The sequence below is a fragment of the Mus caroli genome, chromosome 15 (genome assembly GCF_900094665.2).
Source record: "Mus caroli chromosome 15, CAROLI_EIJ_v1.1, whole genome shotgun sequence".
Taxonomy (NCBI): Eukaryota; Metazoa; Chordata; class Mammalia; order Rodentia; family Muridae; genus Mus; species Mus caroli.
In genome coordinates, this window is record NC_034584.1 from 9,188,288 (window position 1) to 9,208,711 (window position 20,424).

Genomic DNA, 20,424 nt, shown 5'->3' on the forward strand with positions numbered 1-20,424 from the left:
AACCTATAGAAACCAGAGGGCAGTATGTTGAAGCCAGTTCTCTCTCTCATCAGGTAGGTTCTGGGACCAAACTTGCCGATAGGCTTGGTGGCAAGTACCTTTATTGCCAAGCCACCTCACTGGCCCTATGGTCAATGTTTTGATGAGCTTTCCAATCTACTCTTTTGTCCAATGCTGACACCAACACTGACTAGCCAGTATTTTTGACTATCCAGGTCAAACCACCCAGGTTCACTGAGGTCTAGATATGCACCACAAAATTCCAGGGAGGATCTCTGTGTGGGGAATGGGTGGATACTGCATATCCTTCTTGTCAGTCTGAGAGGTCTCTCACTGAACCTGGAAACCATCAGTTTAGCTAAACTGGATGGCCAGTGAGCCCCAGGGACTCTCCTGTCTCTGTTCACCCAGTGTTGGAATTATGGCACTCACAGTTACACTTGGCCTTTACGTGGGCACTGGGGGATTGAACTCAGGTCCTCAGGTCTTCAGAGCAAGCACTTCACCCACCGAGCTATCTTCCCAGCCCCTACCCAGAAGGATCCTAGCCAGTCTCAAGTCCCCAGAAAATGAGGTTTTGGGGGCTCACTAGACATTTTTTAAAGACAGGGTCTCATGCTACCAAGCTCAGCCTCAGAGTCAGTAGCTGAGGATGACCTTGGACCCCCTCATTACCATGCCCCCTCCTCCCAAGTGCTGGGATTACAGGGATGCAGACCTACACATGAAGCCATACTATGTTCTTGATGCAATTTATTTTTGCTCCCTCTAGACCAGGCAGGATACAAGGACAGAAAAAAAGCTTTCTTGGTATAGAAAGTTTGGGGTATGAGAGCAGGAAAAGACACAGCAAGTGGTAAATACTAGTTAAGCATCAGAAGAAGGGGTGGTCCATGGAGCGAGTGCAGCTGAAAGGGAGGGGCCGGAAAGGCACCACTCTCTCTGGCCAATCCTCCCAGGATGTTGAGGACTTTAACATATTCGGTAATTCAAAGAAATCTGAATTACATTTATTTTGCCCATGTACAGAATGGGAGGCATATATAACATTTCTTTATGTGTCATGCATTAAATAAATATTAGCTGAATGAAAAAAAAAGTAGAAAAAGTTAGTTTGAGGGCATCAAGGACAGAAGGTAAGCCCTAAGAGGAAACTGTGCATCATGTCGAGAGGAAAAATACCACCTCCTCCAAATGTTTGCTGTGCTTTCCCAGCGCTTGATGGTTTTTATGGGCAGCTACCCTCCTCTTAGCTGCAGGACGGCCGCTGTTAGAAAATTGGCGTGCTGTGCCAAGACGAAGATCAGGAACAGCAGTTGAGAATGTGTTATTAAAAAAAAAAAAAAAAAGTAAAGTCCAGCTCTCCTAGCGTGCAGGTTCCAGCAAGGGTCTGAACCAATGGAATTGCAGAAGCACACCATGATCCAACTAGTGAGAACTGTGGTGGGCGGTACCATTCCACATGAGAACAGCACATAACATTCACCCTGGCTCCATTATGACTACCCACCTGCCTGTTAACAGGAACAATGAGCAGCTCTTCTTTGGTAGGTGCTAAAAATAAAGGGTCCTACCAATGAGTGGCATTTTACATGCGCAACCCTCAGGCAAGTTCTGGTTACCATAGCAAATCCCACTTCCGACAGCAGAGGTAGAGTGCATGATGTATCCAGTAGCCAGGGTTCTGCCTTCCCACAGGAAAGGCAGCTATATCTGCCACAAGGGCTGATCAGCTGCTGTAGCCTTCTCCATGAGGAAAGCCCAACCAATACTTATGGGTCTTGGATATGCTTACAATTACAATGACTCTTCGCCTGAAAGAGTAGGGTTTCTTCCCCACTCCCAGTGTTGATGTTTACTTACTGGCATGCTGATGTAATTTTCAGGATTGGCCTTATTTCTAAATGAAAGTCTAAACTGAGCACAGCAGGTCAGGCCTGTCATCCTAGCAACTCGCAAGGCTGAGGTAACAAGCACTTGAGCCTAAGAGTTCAAGACAGCAAGGCAAGACTCTATTAAAGGAAGGAGGGAAGGGGGTAAGGAAGGAGGGAAGGAAGGAAGGAAGGAAGAAAGGAAGGAAGGAAGGAAGGAGGGAAAGAAGGATAAAAGGAAGAAAAGAAGGAAGGAGGAAGGAGGGAGGGAAGCTGGGAAGAAAGAAAGAAAGGAAGGAAGGGGAAAGGGGAGAGAGAGAACAAAAAAGGGGGTGATGCTAACTGCTTGCCTGGTAAGAATTTGCTCTTGGCTTCTTCCATGACTAGTCCAAAGCTGATGATAGAGGCCCCACAAAGTAAATTGTCATTGTCTACCAACCTACAGGTGAAGTCTATGCAGTCACCCAAGGGCTCCATCATCTGGGAAGAGATGTAGGGGCCACAAAACTCCAAAAATACAGAAAAATGCTGATGAGTAAGGAAAACCAAACAAATGAAGACCTCTGAGACTCTTCTGGATCAATTCTGTCTCCCACACCCAAGTTCTCAGCTGTGTTCTACACGGAGCCTCTGAGAAACAGGAACAGCCCAGATTCCAACTCAAATCCTCCCCCAAGCCCCGACTTCTGAGCTTTCCAGTTCCTTTGCTACTCACTGGCTCAGGATGCTGATGCTCAACACCGCTGGACAGAAGGATCCCTCCTGGTCAGGATTCAAGGAAGGCATTTTAATCCATCAAGTCTGGATCAGAAAAACTCTTGAGCCCAAAGTGGAGAGAAAGCAAAACTAACGTCTCTGCTTCTGGGGCTTAAGTTTCAGGCCAACTTCTCATAGAAACTGAGAATCTGCGCTCGAGATTTCTTCCCTGTGTATTAACCATCTGTGAGCAGGAAGTGAACTTTTAGGAAGCTCAGAAGTCTGTAGGGACTGCCAGGATCCTGGGCCATCCCCGTTTCTCAGAGACTCACATGTAGAATATAGCTGAGGCCTCCGGCTTAGGAGACACAGGGATCTAGATACCAATCTAACAGGGCGTGTCTGTGGTCTCCTGTCACTTAACCTTTCTGAGACCGAGAACATTTAAGTGTTTGATGTGTTCAACAACTGAGAGTGTGCTAAGGATGGGAAGACAGCTTCAATAAGGTAGGGTTGCTGTTGGCACTTAAGAGACACGAACAAAGCAAGGTCTTTTTATTCCAAGGTTTGTATTCCAAGAGGTGATACAGAAAACAAGCAGATAAATCAAGGCTATGTTTCAAACAGGAATCAGGTATGAAGCCCCAGGAGGCTCTATCATTTATAACGGGCTTGTGAAGATCTTAGAGAAGAAGCTTTGAAAAGTAGAAGGGCCCCAGTGCATGATGGGACATGGTAGGTTCCAGAACTGAAAGGGAAGGTCTTAGGCACAGAGGTAAGACAATGGGTGGTAACAGTCATTACCACAGATCATGTTCAAACAACAGTGAGAAGTCCCCAGTCTTAAGCTAGGAAGTGACATGATTTGAACTATGTTTCAAAGATTATCTCTCTAATATTTGGTACACATATATGAGTGTTTTGTCCATGTATGTATGCCTGTTCACCGTGTGCCTGCCTGGTGTCCTAAGAGGCCAGAGAAGGACATCAGATCCCTTGAAACTGGAGTTACAGATGGTTCTGAGCTCATGGAGAAGCCCATGCTAACATTCCTTTGCTAACATCAGAAGCTGGCCCTTTCTGGTTTCCAGTGTGGGCTCAAGATGGCCAGTGGTTCTTCAGTGATCCTTCAGACCCTCCACACCAGGTTGGGACTGTTGGGGCACCCAGCTTTGTGGACTAAAGAGCCACTGGATATCAACAGTTCTCAACCTCTCCAATGCAAAGACAGCCGCTGGTGGATGACCGGGCTGTGGTGTTGTGTAAGCCAATCTAAGAAACATATACATACATACACACACACACACACACACACACACACACACACACACAGAGGAAGTTGTCATGTGCCGATAGTGGCAGAGAGTGGAGTGACAGACCCTTAAGGAATGTCAACAGCTACCAGAAGCTGGAAGAGGTGAGGCAACCCCCCCCCCCGAAGCCTTTGAAGAGAATACAACCCTGCCAAGGAGCTTGATCTAAGACTTGTGACCTCCAGAACCACGAGAGGATGCATCTCTGCTGTCGTAAGCCACCAAACTTGTGTTAATTTGGACTAGCAGCCCTCAAAGCAACAAAAGTTATACACCTCCCTGGATTATTATGAATTGAATAAGTTAAAATGTATAATAACAGTGTCTATAATAGGGCTTGCCAAAAGTGAACATTAGAACCATCTTAATTTTTACCATGCCAGGTCCTGAAGAGCAAGGAGAGATGTCAGCTCATCTTAAGATAGACTCAAGGTAAAGATGGCACTCAAGAAACTGGGCAGGTGAGGGACCAGATGGTAGATGAGTGTTCATGTACCAGGTGTGTCTCCCAGGTGCCAAAACTTGCTGACTGCTGCCACACAGCAGTCACCAATCGAGCTATCAATCAGCGTTACATCTGCCTAGGGTTTCTGTGATCTGTATTAGATCCAGAGAGAGGTGAACACAATCTTTTCCAGCACACTCCTCTCTTCACACTGTCTTACTGCCTGCCCTCTCATGAGAACCCATGCTGATGAGGACACTCGGAGCATATTTTCTGGGGACACTGGGGACAGTTTCTTCTTTTAGCCTAATGATATTGGGAATAGCAATGACCAGGGCAGGGTAGGAGTGGAGAGTGGGTTGAGGAAACCGTCGGGGGAGAGCCATGCCAATTTGGCATGCTGAGTGACTTTGTAATAATATCTGCATGGCTGCTTTAGCCTTGAAAGCTCATTTCCTCACCCAGAGACCCATATAGCACAATCTAGTTTTACCCAAATCTCTATAAAATACACTGTGCCAAATGGGGCAGGGCACAGGGATGGGGGGCAGAGGGGAGGGCATTGGGAATGAATTGAAACACAGCTGGACTCAGACGTGTTATGTCTGTTGGCCAACACACAGAGACAGAGTTTATTGCCATCTTGTGTCATTAACCTTGGCTCCATTTTCATCTACTTGGGTGCAGAGACGGTAACGCTGGTACACTTGGGAAGTGTCGCTGATTGGGTGTGTTCACCTGCCTGCAAACCCGAATCCTGTGAGGAGCCACCTACTGCTCACTACACAGAGGGGCAGGTTGTGAAGATACATCTGATAGCCACATCACTGAAACTCTTCAAGGGAGTCAAACATGTCTTTTTTTCAGAGATGTATTTATTATTATAAATATGGACACTGCAGCTGTCTTCAGACACACCAGAAGAGCGTGTCAGATCTCATTACAGATTGTGAGCCACCGTGTGGTTGCTGGGATTTGAACTCAAGACCTGCGGAAGAGCAGTCAGTGCTCTTAACCGCTGAGCAATCTCTCCAGCCTATTCAAACATGTTTATGTCAGTCCAAGATATTACAGTTAACTTAAAAGGCACTTGTCAGTCTGCTCTCCAGGAAAAACATTGTATAGAATATCAAAATTATAGTAATAACCTATCATATTTAAACGAGCTGAGCCAGGCTGGCCTCTGGTGACTAGTCACAAGTTGCTGTTTATTCTGTCTCCCTGCTGAAGAATTCTTACATCTCCTAGGGCAACTGCAGTTGGGCAGCCACCACCACCCCCGCCCGCCCCCGGAGATCAAAGCTCCCAGGCATCAATGAGCGTCCTCCTGATGCCCAGAAACCTCCCCCTACACAGAAGTCCGACTCCCCGCCTTCCTTCCCCTCACTGAGAACACCAGCATCCAAAATTGACCTCTTGCCCACCTCCTCTCAGCTCAACTCACTGCCGTAGTGGGCAGGTGCCAGCTAGGAACTGACTTTGGATTTACAGAGCACTGAGTACATCCCTGCTCACGGGAGGAATTCCCTTTGGCACGATCTGAATGCCAGCTTTATTTTTAGCAAAGCAGGATGATCACTCCTCTGAGGTCAGAACGACAGGGGGTGCGTGTTTTAGTTTGGATGTTTCGGTTGAGGTACCAGAGTGAAGCTAGTACTTACAAAGTCAAGGTCTTAGAGATGCCCAAGTGCTGATAAAAATGAGCCCAGGAAGAGATCTGCTCAAATCCATCTCCACTCCTGCCTCCACCTCTGAGGACCCTGTCTGGGGTCCTCTATAAAGGACCAAAATGCCACAGAGGCCTCTCTGCTGTTGTTAAATCAGCACAGATCCTATCCGGGAAGGCCTCAGTTTACGTCAACCTTTAGGCAAGGGAGCAGCAGATTATCCTGTTCAAGGATTTGTGGAGCTTGTGATTTCTTTTTATCCTTCTGGAGGGATGCAGTCATTTCCAGCTGCTTCTGACAAATCTTGCCACCAACTTACTATTATTTCACCCAAAACTATGGAAATTATATGTGCAAAATAAATTCATATTGTACACAGTGGTCCCCATCCCTGCTTCCCCCAAACCTCCATGTTCTAAAACGTACTTTTGAGTCATACACGCACACACACACACACACTCACCTAAAAACAGGTAACTCAGGGAAGACTTCTGGGGCCAGATGTTCACTAGTACCTGATTTCCTTAGACTGTGTTAGAAAGAGTTAAGAATCTTAAGTTTTTTATAGTCTGCAGGTTTCTAGACATCCACTCACTCTTAATGTATTCAGATAGCTAGCAAAAGCAGAGAATATCCAGGACCTGATGTGATGGTAGCTGAGTCAGGTGGAGAGGGTGTCACCTGACATCTGAGAGAGATAAAGCCCTCAGGTTGGTCTCTTCCCAGAGCAATAGACTCTATAGACAAATGTATCTTGTTTGCACACCTGCATTAAAGCAAGCCAGCTCCTTAGCACAGCACAGGGAGCCTCTGCGACCATTGAGTGGGGTCAGGCTGTAAGCACATGGTGTCCTCTGAAAACACATTTGTCAACAGAATATAGACCCCTTCAGTTCACAGTCAGACTAAATCACAGATCTGCCCTGCTTCCAATGTCTGTCTACCCAGAACCAAACTCCATCTCCCCCCACCCATTTCACCAATACAAGGATTTTTAAGTTTTAAATGTCACAAAGTACATACCTTTTAATATGCAACTAATGCATAAGCCCAAAGGGCAACACGATCCAAGCATGAACAATCCAGGTAGAAAATAAAGAATGGGAGAAAAACAAATTCAAGGCTTCTATTTCCTTCAGAAGCACTCTACACACACACACACACACACACACACACACACACACACACACACACACACAGAGTTAATTTAGTTTAGCATACATCTTGGGAGTGTTTAGTAAATAAAGTTAAGTGCCCCATTTCTCCCCTTCTTCACTAATAACTAAGAATATTTATTTCGTCTTTCTAGGTGCAATCAAAGATCCATTAATAAAACAGAGGTGTTTCGATGCTTGCTTCTTCTCCATCTACCTGCCTCTAGCTCAATTGCTTTGGACTTGGCAAGAGTCCTCTGATCTAGCAAGGCTGTGCTGAAGTTCTAGTTCCAGCTGGGAGTGGGGTGGGGAGCGGGGATGGGGTGGGGCACTGCTCTTTCTTCCTGGGCCTCAGGAACTGGGAGTGAAGATGCATCATCCTCTCCAGATCACAGGGGACAGGGCAGATCATCCTTGCTTAAGCCCAGCAACTGGACCCTTGCTCAAGAGGGACATCAGAGGAAGGTGGAGCCACTTCTGAAAAGCAACAGATAAAAAGTCAGGCAGCCCAAAGGGCTCCTTAAGGTAAGGACATCAAGCTGGGCGTGGTGGCACACGCCTTTAATCCCAGCACCTGGGAGCCAGAGGCAGGCGGATTTCTGAGTTCAAGGACAGCCTGGTCTACAAAGTGAGTTCCAGGACAGCCAGGGCTATACAGAGGAACCCTGTCTCGAAAAACCAAAAAATAAAATAAAATAAAATAAAAAAGATAAGGACATCAGTGGGGGGCAGATAGTGCAGAGCAACCTAAAGTTCTTCATCCAGCAATGAAGGAAAGCCTTCTGGTCAAGCCTTCTCAAAAGCTCCCCCAAGGAGGCTGGAGAGATTAAGCGGTTAAGAGCACTGACTGGTCCTCTAAAGGTTCTGAGCTCACAACCATCTGTAATAGAATCTGATGCCCCCTTTTCTGGTGTGTGTGTGAAGACAGCTACAGTGCACTCATATAAATAAGATAAATAAATCGTTAACACCAAAAACAAAACAAACAAACAAACAAAAAACAAAAAGCTCCCCCAAATCCATTCAGTGGGAATAGGAAGGACTTTGGAGAGAGATTTATCCCCTTCTTACCAAGCTGTTCCAAAGAGCCCAGCGCACACCAGAGGCCATCATCTGGGGACTCTGACACAGTACCTCTTTGTATACCTCTTAAAAACAGCTGTGAAGGAGCTACTCCAAAATTCCAATGACGTGGAGGTCTCTGCATTGCTGAAATTCCAGGCAAGCCCCCTCCAATTCAGGCAACCTCCTCCTTAGCTACCTAAGAGAGAACCAGGCTCACCTCCCAGGGCTAGCAGGGGTAGCACACAGTCCCTCCCTTCCAAGCCTAACCGGGTGTCACTGCGGCTCTCAGCAGACCTCTCTTGCATCACAGACAATGGATTCCACTAGTCCCCTGGCTGGGGCACAGTAGCCTTCTTTCTCCAGTGCTCTTTCAACCTCTGCTTCTCGCCTCACAGGGAAAGGCAGATGGTAGATGGTAGCCATTTTCTTTCCTTGTTCTTGATTGTCTCCAGCCTCATCCTTCCCAAACACCACTTCTTTGGGGTTTTCCATTCTCTCCCATTTTCCTATTGCTTTCCAAACATGCCTAGGGAGGGGAAACAGGGACCCATTCCTTCATAGACCTTCCTTGAGTACCACTTCCTGTTCCAAGCATGCCTCAGGGCAACTGGCACTTGCTGGGCCCGTTTTTTTTTTTTGTTTGTTTGTTTTTTGTTTTTGTTTTTTTTCACTATCTTCCAACCATGTTCTTCTTTTGCAAGCTGGCTCAGAGGCCATCCTGTAGACCAGTAGCTCTCAATCTTCCTAACTCTACAAGTCTTTAATACAGTTTCTCATGTTCTGGTGACCCCCCCCCCAACTATAAAATTATTTTTGTTGTTACTTCAGAACTGTAATCTTGCTACCGTTAATGAACTTACTGTAGATGTCTGTGTTTTCTGATGGTCCTAGGCAACCCTTGTAGAAAGGTTGTTTAGCCCCCACAGGGTTTGCATCTCACGGGTTGAGGACTGCTGCTTTAGACTGCTATCTTGGTCTCTGTTGGTGGCCTTTCCTTTTCATTTCTTTGGGCTCCAGCTTCCCAGACATAGGCTTTTCCTACATCAGGAACAAGCTGTGCTCAGCGTCCTACTGGGCACTCTGGGGACATTGCTAACGCCAGAAAAAAAAAAAGGCTCCAAGAGACTCAGCCTCCTCTTGGGTTTGGCTGTGATCTTTCATGGACTCCTCTTCTTTGAGATAAATTTTTCCCTTATGATTGGTGTACCCAGACCTGGGCCACCTTTAGATGGGGATGCCCCCTCCACCAAGGTATGACTCACCCAGGCTCATGTGATCTCTAGGTCAAAGGAGCATCTATGTTATTCCTTTGCTGGCCCACTTGGAGCTCCTACTCAGGGTTAGAGACCCCAGAGTGCATTCAGCCTGGGGCAGTTCCTCTGGATTCTTTTATTGTCTAGCCTGAGGCTACTGTTCCAGGTCTATTGTGGGAGGTCCTAGAGGTTCATCCAGGGCAGCCTGAAGAGCAGACTCTGCAGAGAGCAGTCAGAGAAGGAAGCATCATGACACTATGAGGGTCTCCCAGGGGATGGTGGCAGAGTCACAAAGGAGGCCGCCCTCTAGATGGATCTTGATGAAGAAGAGGTTTGTCAGGATCATCAAAGAAGAAAGGATATTTCAGGACTCAGGGAAAACAGCTTTGAAAGGCAGACACCAAAGCAGCTAAGGAAAGACTGTTCCTTGACTTATGTGTGTGTGTGTGCGTGTGTGTGTGTGTGTCATTGTGTGTGTGTCTTTGTGTGTATGCATGTCTTTGTGTGTGTCTTTTTGTGTCTCTCTGTGCGTATGTTCTTTGTGTGTCTATGTGTGTGTTTCTCTTTATCTCTATCTCTGTCTATGTCTGTCATTTGTGTGTGTATGTTCTTTGTGTATCTATGTGTATCTCTCTATGTGTGTCTGTGTATCTCTCTCTCTCTCTCTTATGTGTGCTGGATAATGTGGCAAGAGAGAAATCTCAGCAGTTTGAAGCTTACCCCATACATCCCCAGAGCCTTGACAAGTTTTACAAGTAGTAGTGAGAAAAGGAAGGCTGGGGGCTCACTAAGTGGCTCAGTTGGTAAGGGTTCTTGCTATGCAAGCCCGTCCACCTGAGTTTAGCCCCTGGAACCTGTGATGAAAGGAGAGAACTGACTCCACAGAATGCTCCTCTCACTGCTACACCTGAGGCATGTCACATACTCACTCACACTCACCAACATGTACACACACACACACACACAGAGAGAGTCTGAAAGGACTTCTCCAGATTGCTGCTTTGTCAAATGTTAAAACCCCAACTACTTGTGCTCAGAGCCTGCAGGTAGGCTTTGTCTCTGCTCTCTGAATCCCACCCCTGCCCCACAGTTGATGACTCTTTCCTGTCTTCCTCACAAGCTACCATCCACTAGCTTAGACCTTCACTGCCTCCCCGACCATCGCGCTGCAAGAATCTCCTCATTAGACTCGATGTCTCTCCTCTCCCTGTCTCAGTTCTTTCCACAAGAATTTCCCAGAAGCACATACCTGATCGTGATAGACCCTTGTTCAAAAATCCCAACTATTTCCCAACTGTCTGGAAAACTGGATTCATGTGGGTCAAAGCTCAGTCTCTGGTGCCATGGAAGAATCCAAAGACAGGATCAACCTTTCTGCATACACTTCCTCTTCTAGGTGGACCTCCACAAAGCTCCACAATCCCCACAGTGAAAAGGGGGCTTTGTTCTCCTCCATACCCCTAAGATGTTTTATTTGGAACATACTTAAATTTAGCAATTTAATCATACCTTCATTCCTTCTCCCACTAAACATAGAGAATTTACTCTAAAGCCAGAGGGCTCTAGCTTGTATCATCGCTATAAAGAGACATCTCTCCTGCTACACTGAAATGCTTGCCGCCAGCAGGGACAGGGTCTCTTTACTCTGTGCACTTCCCTTGGAAGCCCTAGACCCAGCAAACCACAGGTGCTCCAAATGATTGAAATGAATAGAGGAATTATCATACGTTTCCTTAAATAGTAAACTGCCGTAAGTGCATCCAAAATCAATTTCAATGATAGATGTAAAGCGCCATTCAATATTCTTTTTTTTTTCCAGGCACTTATTAACTATGCCAAGGGGATGCATTTATATACCTCACATGGTTCTGATTTTTCCCAACACCTACCAGCCCCGCTACTCCTACCCCGTAACACACCACACAAGCTCACACCACGGTGTAGCTTTTATAGTAGCAGCAGTTCCTGGCTCATCCGAATAGAAGAAGAAATTCATGGAGCTAGAACAACCACCCACAGCCAGCGGTGTGCTCTGAGAGATTTTATTCCGCCCTCACAAGCAGTCCTCCCACACCACACCTGCCAGCGTGTACCTACCTGGCTCCCACCCAGAAGGCACGGGCCAGAAAAAGCTGACCCAGTAGAAACAGTGGAGACCCTATCGCCCAAGCCTGGAGCAGAGATGAATGTGGGAGGTTCCTCCCCCCCCCCCCCCCCAAGTGCCGTGAAGAGTCAGGGGTGTGTCTGCAAGAGAAACTCACTTTCTCTGGTCACTCCGCAACCACTTAACCTTCAGGAGTTTCATCGTGACTTGTCAAGCAAAACCCACGGAAGAGGCAAGACCCAGCTCAGGCCTCCACAATGCCCAAATCTCCAGTATATGCCTGGACTCTGGAATGCCCCAGTGTCCGTCTTTCCAGTGTCTGCCACCAGCACATGCCAGACCTGGTGTGACTCCAGGGTCCCTTATCAAGAGCTATGCAGAGAGCAGGGCTGCTGAAGGGCCGCTGGTAAACTTCTGTCCAGGGGGTCCTAGATCCTCCCCCCCCACCACCACAACAATTCAGTCTTGTGCTTCATTGGGAAAGGCGGGCAGGAGGTTTGGGGGGGGGGCTTCAGGAAGAAATACTTTCCTACTGGAACATCCCTTATCTTCCTGGCAGATGATATTAAACCCCCAAAGATGCCCTTGCTCTTCATGCGGACTCTTTCTCACGCCACTTAGTGGGCAGGGGGTTAGCGAGAGATGAAGCGCGGGAGGATGGTCCTTAAAACACTAACTGGCTAAGGTAGGGAGACAAACCAACACACTGGGATAAGGATTCTTGGCCCGATTTAGGCGTCCCAGGCAAGGCGCCTCCGGTTATCCCGCTGTCTCCATCTCGCTCCGCCCAACCTCTCTCCTCCACTGTGCCCCTCTTACCTCCCACCAGAAGGAAGAGGAGTTTGCGCCACCTAACGCGGGGACCCACTTGGGTTCCCTCACTCGCCGCTTTGCTTGAACTGGGATTCCCACACCCGATTGTCACTGAACTTTCTCCAGCGCACATCGTCTTGGGATTATCGAGCTCCGCTACCCCGCTAGCCCACCCGAAGCCCCACCCCCGTCGCGGCCGCGGCGCCAGGTCTCTTCACCTGTTCGCGGATCGGCGGAGGCTCGAGCCGCTCCTGGAGCGTCCAGACTCAGGCGCCGCCCGGCGGTGCCGGCGCAGCTACCGCCGCCCCTGTCACCACCACCACCGGTGCCGCTGCCGCGCCTGCCGGGAGAAGCCGTGCCGCAGGGGTTCGCCGGTTGCCGCCGGAGGCGCGATCCCAAGCGTCTTGCGATCGGTGGGGCGCTTGGAGGGCGCCCGCCGCAGCCGCCCCGCCGCGTACCACTGCCCGCCGCTAGCACGCACAGGCGCTGGGAGTGAGCTTCTGGCTGCGCAGCGCAGGGATGCTCCGAGCCTCCAGAATGGGCGGGGATTCCTTCCCTCTGCTGGATTCGAGGGGCGGGAACTACCTTCCCGGAGTGACAGGCCCAGGGGGCGGGGATTCCCCTGCAGGAATGACAAGGTGGGCGGGGATTCCCCCGAGCAAGCCCCTGAGCGGGGAGGACCGCTCTCCCAGGGAAACAGCAGTCCTAGTGCGCCGGCTTCCTGGGGATCCTGGGAGGAACCGATCCAGGGAGACTGCGGCTCAGAAACGCCATGTAGGCAGGGCTTGGGGCGCCATCTAGGTGGAAGAACTAGAGCTAGGAGGTTTAATTTCCTTTTGCATAGCACTTAACATAGCACGTAGCGGAGAAAAATGTCAATTGCCTTATCAGAGATGGGGGGGGGGGGTCAGGGAGACCGGAGAAGAGCCAATCATCCATCCACTGGCCTCTGGTCCTTAGGATACTTAATATAGTCTTGGTATAGCATTCCTCGGGAGAGAGAACCTCTTTGCGTCTTAAGAACCTCAGAGCTGTTAATCCTTCAATTAAGCCGCTAGAGGAAATTCCATGGGCCCCAGGATGGAGGATTTGGACCTTGTGAACCTCCTGCTGAGTGAACCTCAAGAGCTAAGGCCAACTGCCCTTCGTTTTATTCCAGGTCATTGGGAAAACGGGAGCCTCTAGCTTTTTGGATGCTTCATCCCACAGATTTTCAGGAAGTCTTCAAATATTTTTGGTTCCTTTTTTTTTTTTTTTTTTTTTTCATCCATGTCATTCTGCCTACCACAGGGAGAGGACGATAAGAACATAATAGGGAGACTGCACGGCTCTGCAAATTAAGCTCTCTTGAGAGGAAAAAGCTGGTCTTTTTCAAGTGCTGGCAGATAAGGGTAAAAACATACGAAAAATTACAAACCTCGGGATCATGAGTTGGTGAATAATGCTTTTGACATTTTCTGCAGAACAGTAATTGGAAATCTTTTGCTTTGAGGGAGGTGAGGATACGTTGGAGCATGGCTAGGCTCTAGATTTGCCCAGCAAAGCATTAAGATCTGCTCTCTTGGAAGAGCATCTACGTTACTTGCAGCCCTCATGGAGTGTCCCTCAGCACCAGAGACCAGAGTAGACCCAAGGCGTTTCTAGATAGTATTTTCAGCAGGTGTTGGGGTTCTTGGATTCAGCTTTTCCTCGGCTTTTATAATTCCCAATCCACAGAGATCAATGTCTATACAGAGCCCTTCCCAGGTGTGCTAAATTGAGGAGCTGGGAGTACGAGGAAGCAAAAAAAAAAAAAAAAAAAAAAAAAAAAAAAAACAAAACAAACAAACAAACAAAAGATCTTAGGGTGTTTCTAAAGTTCGGTGCATCATGGTGTCCAGTCAAATAGCCAGCCTCTCAAAAACACGAACAAAAGCAAAGCGAGCTACTAGTGTGTTGGGGAGACGACTCCCTTGCCATGCAATCGTAAGGATCTGGGTCTGAATCTCCGGACCCCAACTAAAGCCAGGCATGCTAGTGCATTATTAATCCAAGTGTGCCTTCAGTGAGATTAGAAGCAAGTCTAGGGGAATCCTAAGAAGCTTGGAGCCCCCTCCTGGTGTAGGAACAGTAAACAGTAACAACAAAGAGAGCTTGTAGACAAGGTGGAAGGTGGAAACTAACACCTCAGGTTGTCTACTGGCCTCCACAGGTGTGCAGTGTCACACACACACACACACACACACACACACACACACACAGAGGCACATGCATAAAGGTGGGTGTACTGGCTAGTTTTGTGTCAACTTGACACAGCTGGAGTTACTACAGAGAAAGAAAGGAGCTTCAGTTGAGGAAATGCCTCCATGAGATCCAGCTGTAAGGCATTTTCTCAATTAGTGATCAAGGGGGAAGGCCCCTTGTGGGTGGGACCATCTCTGGACTGGCAGTCTTGGGTTCTATAAGAGAGCAGGCTGAGCAAGCCAGGGGAGGCAAGCCAATAAAGAACATCCCTCCATGGCCTCTGCATCAGCTCCTGCTTCCTGACCTGCTTGAGTTCCAGTCCTGACTTCTTTGGTGATGAACAGCAGTATGGAAGTGTAAGCCAAATAAACCCTTTCCTCCCCAACTTGCTTCTTGGTCATGATGTTTGTGCAGGAATAGAAACCCTGACTAACACAGTGGGTGAGTTATTATTAAATATATGTGTGAGTCATGCTATACATAATATATACAGTTGGGTGCTTTTGTTATCTGCCTCATCCAGGCACTGCCCTGCTGACCTGATTAAAATGCTTCTGGTTCCCATCAGTTTTCATCTGCTATCTTTCAGGAACGTTTTCGAGAGTTCTTGTTCCTCCGTCAACAGTAGTTCAACTCACACGAGGTCCAATCAAATGCGTGGAGATTTTGGTTTGCCCTTGCAGTCTTGTCGATTTGAAAACTGGCAAGTGAAGTCATTTCAGTGCCGGTGTTTGAAGATCAAAATGTAAATCCTCTCTGCCCTCTTGTCAAATATTGAGTCACAGATTAGTATGTCTATCTAGGTTGCCACTTTAATTTATTGTTCAAAACGTGCGCGGTGTGAAAAAGGAAGCAGGGTGCAGAAAAACTAAAGACTCTGGTGTGCTGGCTAGTTTTACGTCACTTGACACAAGTTAGAGTTATCTGAAAGAAGGGAGCTCCAGTTGAGAAAATGCCTCCATAAGATCAGATTAATGGGGGAGGGCCTAGTCCACTTTAGGTGGTGCCATCCCTGAGTTCCTGGTCCTGAGTTCTATAAGAAAGCAGGTTGAGTAAGCCAAGGGAAGCAAGCCAGTAAGCAACATCCCTCTGCATCAGCTCCTGCCTCCAGGTTCCTGCCCTGTTTGAATTCCTGTCCTGACTTCCTTCAATGATAAAGCCAAATAAACCCTGTCCTCCCCAGATTGCTTTGGTCATGGTGTTCTGTCACAGCAATCGAGACTCTAACTAAGACAGCAGATGATGAACAGAGAAAGTAATCTATTGTCTCAGCCATTACGTAGTGGTGACAGGCTAATGGCATGTCCTTTAGGAGCAGTCCTCAGACTGCACTGACATTTGGTCCATCTCCAAGCTTTCATAGGAAGCAGAATCCACCCGCCAGTTTGCTTCTCCACCTATTTCCACAAGAGACACTGGATGCTTCAATACTTTCCGTTGCTCCTCCTCCTCTGCTCGCCCAAGCTCATTTCCAGGGAGGAAAAGGAGCTTTAATCAACTGCTTGTGGGTTCCCTCTCTTCTCTCAGGCTCTATGGAGTCATTTTACCCGCAAACCAGAATCTAGTTTCCTATTTACTTAGCTAATGCAATGTGCCATCCCCGGGCCAAGAAAGGGCTTAAAAAGAAAAGTAACTGCTGGATCCCAAAGCAGACTATGTTTAAGGATTCCTCTGAGATGGGAAACTTCTGTCCTTAAGCTCCTCACCCCCGCCTCCCCGAGACCATCATGCTCTGGGTTTGAGTAAGTTGGCCATGCCAAGGTAGGAGTGGAATGGGATCTTGTATCTTTCATTCTTAACCCAAAGCCCAATGGCTGGTATGTGGGCAAACCATGATGAAGAAACTTTGCAGCTGAGTAGCCACCAGACAAGAAGCAGCCCAGGCTCACACATTCCAATACATGATGGCGGCAGTAATAGACTTCATTTTAAATCTTGATGAAAATTTTGTAGCATTTATTGGTCTCAGACCAAATCTTTTATTGGCCAGTACACAGTTTATTAGCCAGACCTACAGTTGCTCTCTAAAAGATGTGTCCAGGGAAAGATGTAAGGACTTCCCTTCTTACACATATTAAGAATGGTGTTTCATGAGAGGTCGGAACCTGGACCAATGTGCTTTGTCTTTTCAGCGTTGTCTAGTATTTCCACGTGTGCACATGCTCTGACTTGGGCTCACAGTAACGAAGTGCATGCTGGTTTATTAAGACAGCCAAGCCATACTATTCCTCATTACTTTGATTCTCTTATACTATGGAAACATTGATTGCTGCGCTAATTCTTTTTTCATGCATTTTGGCAGGAAAAAAAAATCAATTCTACAACAGCAAGCGCAGCTCACAAATTATTCACTATGCTCGCACTATATGTCGATGACGCCATCTTTTCCTAAAAGGGTCCCAGAACACAGTGTAAATCCAATAGATTCTGTTTTGTTTTTCAAAACAAGATATCATGTAGCAGGGGCTGACCTTGAACCCCTCATCCTCCTGCTCCTGATCACAGGTGTGCACTACACATCCAGTTCCAGGGAGTTCTAGAGGCAAATCCAGCCCCTCGTTCATGCTATAAAAGCACTTTGCTATTTGAGCAACTCCCCCCAGCCAAATAAATAGGTTCCTATGGGTGGTGACCACGTTTGGTTTGCTTCTGAGCTTACTTGATCCTCAAGATTAGGGTACCAGCCAAATGGATCTACTAAAAATTAGAAGAAAAGAGAAAGGGGTTTTGACTAGCATACCCTGTCCTTAGCAATTGGTCTATCTAAAAGAAGCTGCCTTTAGATGGGCATCGTGGCATTTTTTTTTCTTTGTTTGATGTTTTGTTTTGTTTTCTTATCACTTGTGGGACTTGGCAGTGAGCCTTCTCTGGGAATGTGGCTTCTGCTGCGTGAGGACAGTTGTGCTCTCCAAACTTGGGACAATTCAGTCAAATCACTGTGTATCCAAATGTGTGTGTCCTTAGGTAAGCTGCTCGCTGTGCCTTGGATTCTGTGCACAGCACATCCTCAGCCTTGTCCCCACTCCCCTGCTGATTGTCTTCATTCTGTTCTGCACAGCTTAGGGAAAAGGCATCACTTTAAGTCACTTACTCACTATTTTTACTTCTAAGTAGCTTCGCTGAATCATCTAAAAAAAAGGTAATTACAGAGAGATGTATCGCTCATGCGCGCTGTTTCCTTTCTTTTAACTATATTCCCTCACTCCGCATCTCTTTTGCCAATCTTAGCATCTGTCTTTACTGATGCTCCAAACATGAAGGCAGAAATGACAGTTCATCTGGGAAAACAACAGAGAGCAATCGTCATGTTCTGAGACCAATCGCAACCGTGCAAAGGAGAGTGGGCAAACTGGGGTGAGTTTCTCTAAAATGGTGGTAATGCTACTGACCACGATAGGTCTCATTAGAATCTTAGGTCCCTAAAGAAAACATAGATGTGGGAGTACTTGGAAAGAAATTAAAGTTCTGTTCAAATGAGAAGTATGTGTGAAGCCACTTGAGTGCCAGTTTCAGCTTGTCATAAAGCATGAACAGGCTGGGCAGTGGTGGCGCATGCCTTTAATGCCAGCACTTGGGAGGCAGAGGCAGGCAGATTTCTGAGTTCGAGCCAGCCTGGTCTATAGAGTGAGTTTCAGGACAGCCAGGGCTATACAGAGAAACCTTGACTTAAAAAACCAAAATAATAAATAAATAAATAAATAAATAAATAAAGCATAAACAGGCAAGGTGTGTTATATTTCTCCTCAACAGTGCACATCACACATGATAAGTCATCATCTGCAGCCTCTCCACATCATGCATCCATTAGTGAGACATTAAAATTGCAGTTTGCATCTTTGCTGTCTACAAGAGTGCCAGTCAACGAAACCCACAGAAATCAGAACCCTGGATGAAATGCTAAGATGAACTTGAAAGGCAAAGACTAGTCGTCCATCCGGAGTAGACTTCTGACCAGATGCTTTATGAAGGAGCCCAGATGACCATGGCCTTGGCAGAATTTTACTTACTGTTTGGTTTCAGGCCCCAGACAAGGGACTGAGTTACATACTGTACATATCAAAGCAGACCTGACCTCCAGGTTCTCCCAGCATTCCTCAGTCCCTACCTGGCATCGCTGCCCCTAACCATGAGCTTTCCAGCCCAGGATCTGGGCTGCCCTTCTCCCACAGACTCTTCCCTGTATAATCCAGACCATTTTGGTCTCCCTTCTTCTCCTTCTTGTCCTTCTTTCTTCTCCTTCTCCTCCTTCTCTTCTTTCTCTGAGTGTGTGTGCACATTTTTTCTCTTTCTCCTCCTCCCACCCTTGCCCCATGGCAATTCCTCTACCTTCAATCCTTGGGGCCAGAGAACTCACCCCAATAAACCTGCCTTTAATATAATCTAATCTGGCTCGACTCCACTCATTTCAACAGCGGGGGGGGGGATAGCCTATCATTTACCTCAAGGGGTTTGTCTTACTCTGCATAATAAGAGAACATACAAATTCCTGACAGTTAAAACATCTTATGACTCGAGGAAAAACGAACCATCTTTTCCTTCTCCTTATTATGTTCTTATCCATAAGGCAAATAACTTAAACTGCGTTTATTTGTTTGCTTGTTTGTTTTCCTGAGACTCCCTGTGTAAACTGGATTGACCTTGGAGTAGTTACTCTTCTGTTGCTGTGACAAAAGAGGTAGCTGATGAAAGAAACATAAGGGAGTGTTGATTCTGACTCATAGGTGAAGGTTACAGTTCACAATGACAGAGTGTGTGGCAGCACAAGCATGGGACAGGTGGCCCCATGGCATCTGCAAGCAGGTAGCGATGAAAGTGGGTGCCCAGCTCACCTTCTTCCTCCTATTCAGCTTGGAACCCCAGCCTAAGGATCGGTATCACCTACATTCAAGATGGGGCTTGCCGGGCTGGTAAGATGGCTCAGTGGTTAAGAGCGCCGACTGCTCTTCCAAAGGTCCCGAGTTCAAATCCCAGCAACCACATGGTGGCTCACAACCATCCGTAACGAAATCTGATGCCCTCTTCTGGAGTGTCTGAAAACAGCTACAGTGTACTTACATATAATAAATAAATGAATCTTTAGGAAAAAAAAAAAAAAAAGATGGGGCTTGCCTCCTAAACTCTTTAGAAACACCTTCCTAGACAGACCCAGGAGTGTGTGTTTCCATGGTGATTCCAAATCCTATCAAATGGATTGCGAAGTTTAATCACCGCAGACCTCAAATTTGTGGTGATGATCTGACCATCTCTGTCTCCCTAGTGGTGAGATTGCAAGTGTGTGTCCCTACACATGGTTTTGGCTACCTTTAAATGAATAGTTTGCTATTGTGGTTTGAATGATCAGGTCACACAGAAATAAAGTAAGAAGAAGCCAAGGATGAAAAGCTAATGGCTTTCATAGGACTGAAAGCTGCTATTCAGACTATATGGGGAGGGGGGCATACCAACAACATCTTACTCAGATGTGAACCGTGTGGAATGCAATAATGAAAGGCACGGTAAGATGTGCTTATAGGTGCTACAGTGGCACACACGTTGTGGAAGTAACCAACCACTATCTGATTGGATTTAAAGTCCACCCCAGAGGAGGAAGCTAATGCTTGGTACTGAAAATCTGGTTGGGAACTGACCGTTGGGGAGAGCTCACAAGCTCCAGGGGTGACCCTAGTACTATCATTCTGCTAAATGGATCCAGCATAATCCTTATCTCTCTTTCCATGTACGAGAAAAGTGCGTTTCTTTTCACGGTGGATGGTGAATGCAGAAACTCACAGTCGGTGCAGGTACAGAGAATAAGTGTCATTGCCATACTCAACTATATAG

At 47.1% G+C, this 20,424-nt stretch overlaps 1 protein-coding gene across 2 annotated transcripts in view; it reads right to left on the reverse strand.

The window, feature by feature from the left end:
- The window catches only part of Pdzd2 (PDZ domain containing 2), a 380,223-nt gene extending 367,379 nt beyond the window's left edge, over positions 1-12,844 (reverse strand). For both annotated transcript variants that reach the window (XM_029469409.1, XM_029469405.1), the window contains exon 1: positions 12,600-12,844. The gene's annotated coding sequence lies outside the window, so the exon portion shown is untranslated. The remainder of the gene's footprint in view (positions 1-12,599) is intronic.
- Positions 12,845-20,424: the final 7,580 nt, after the last annotated feature.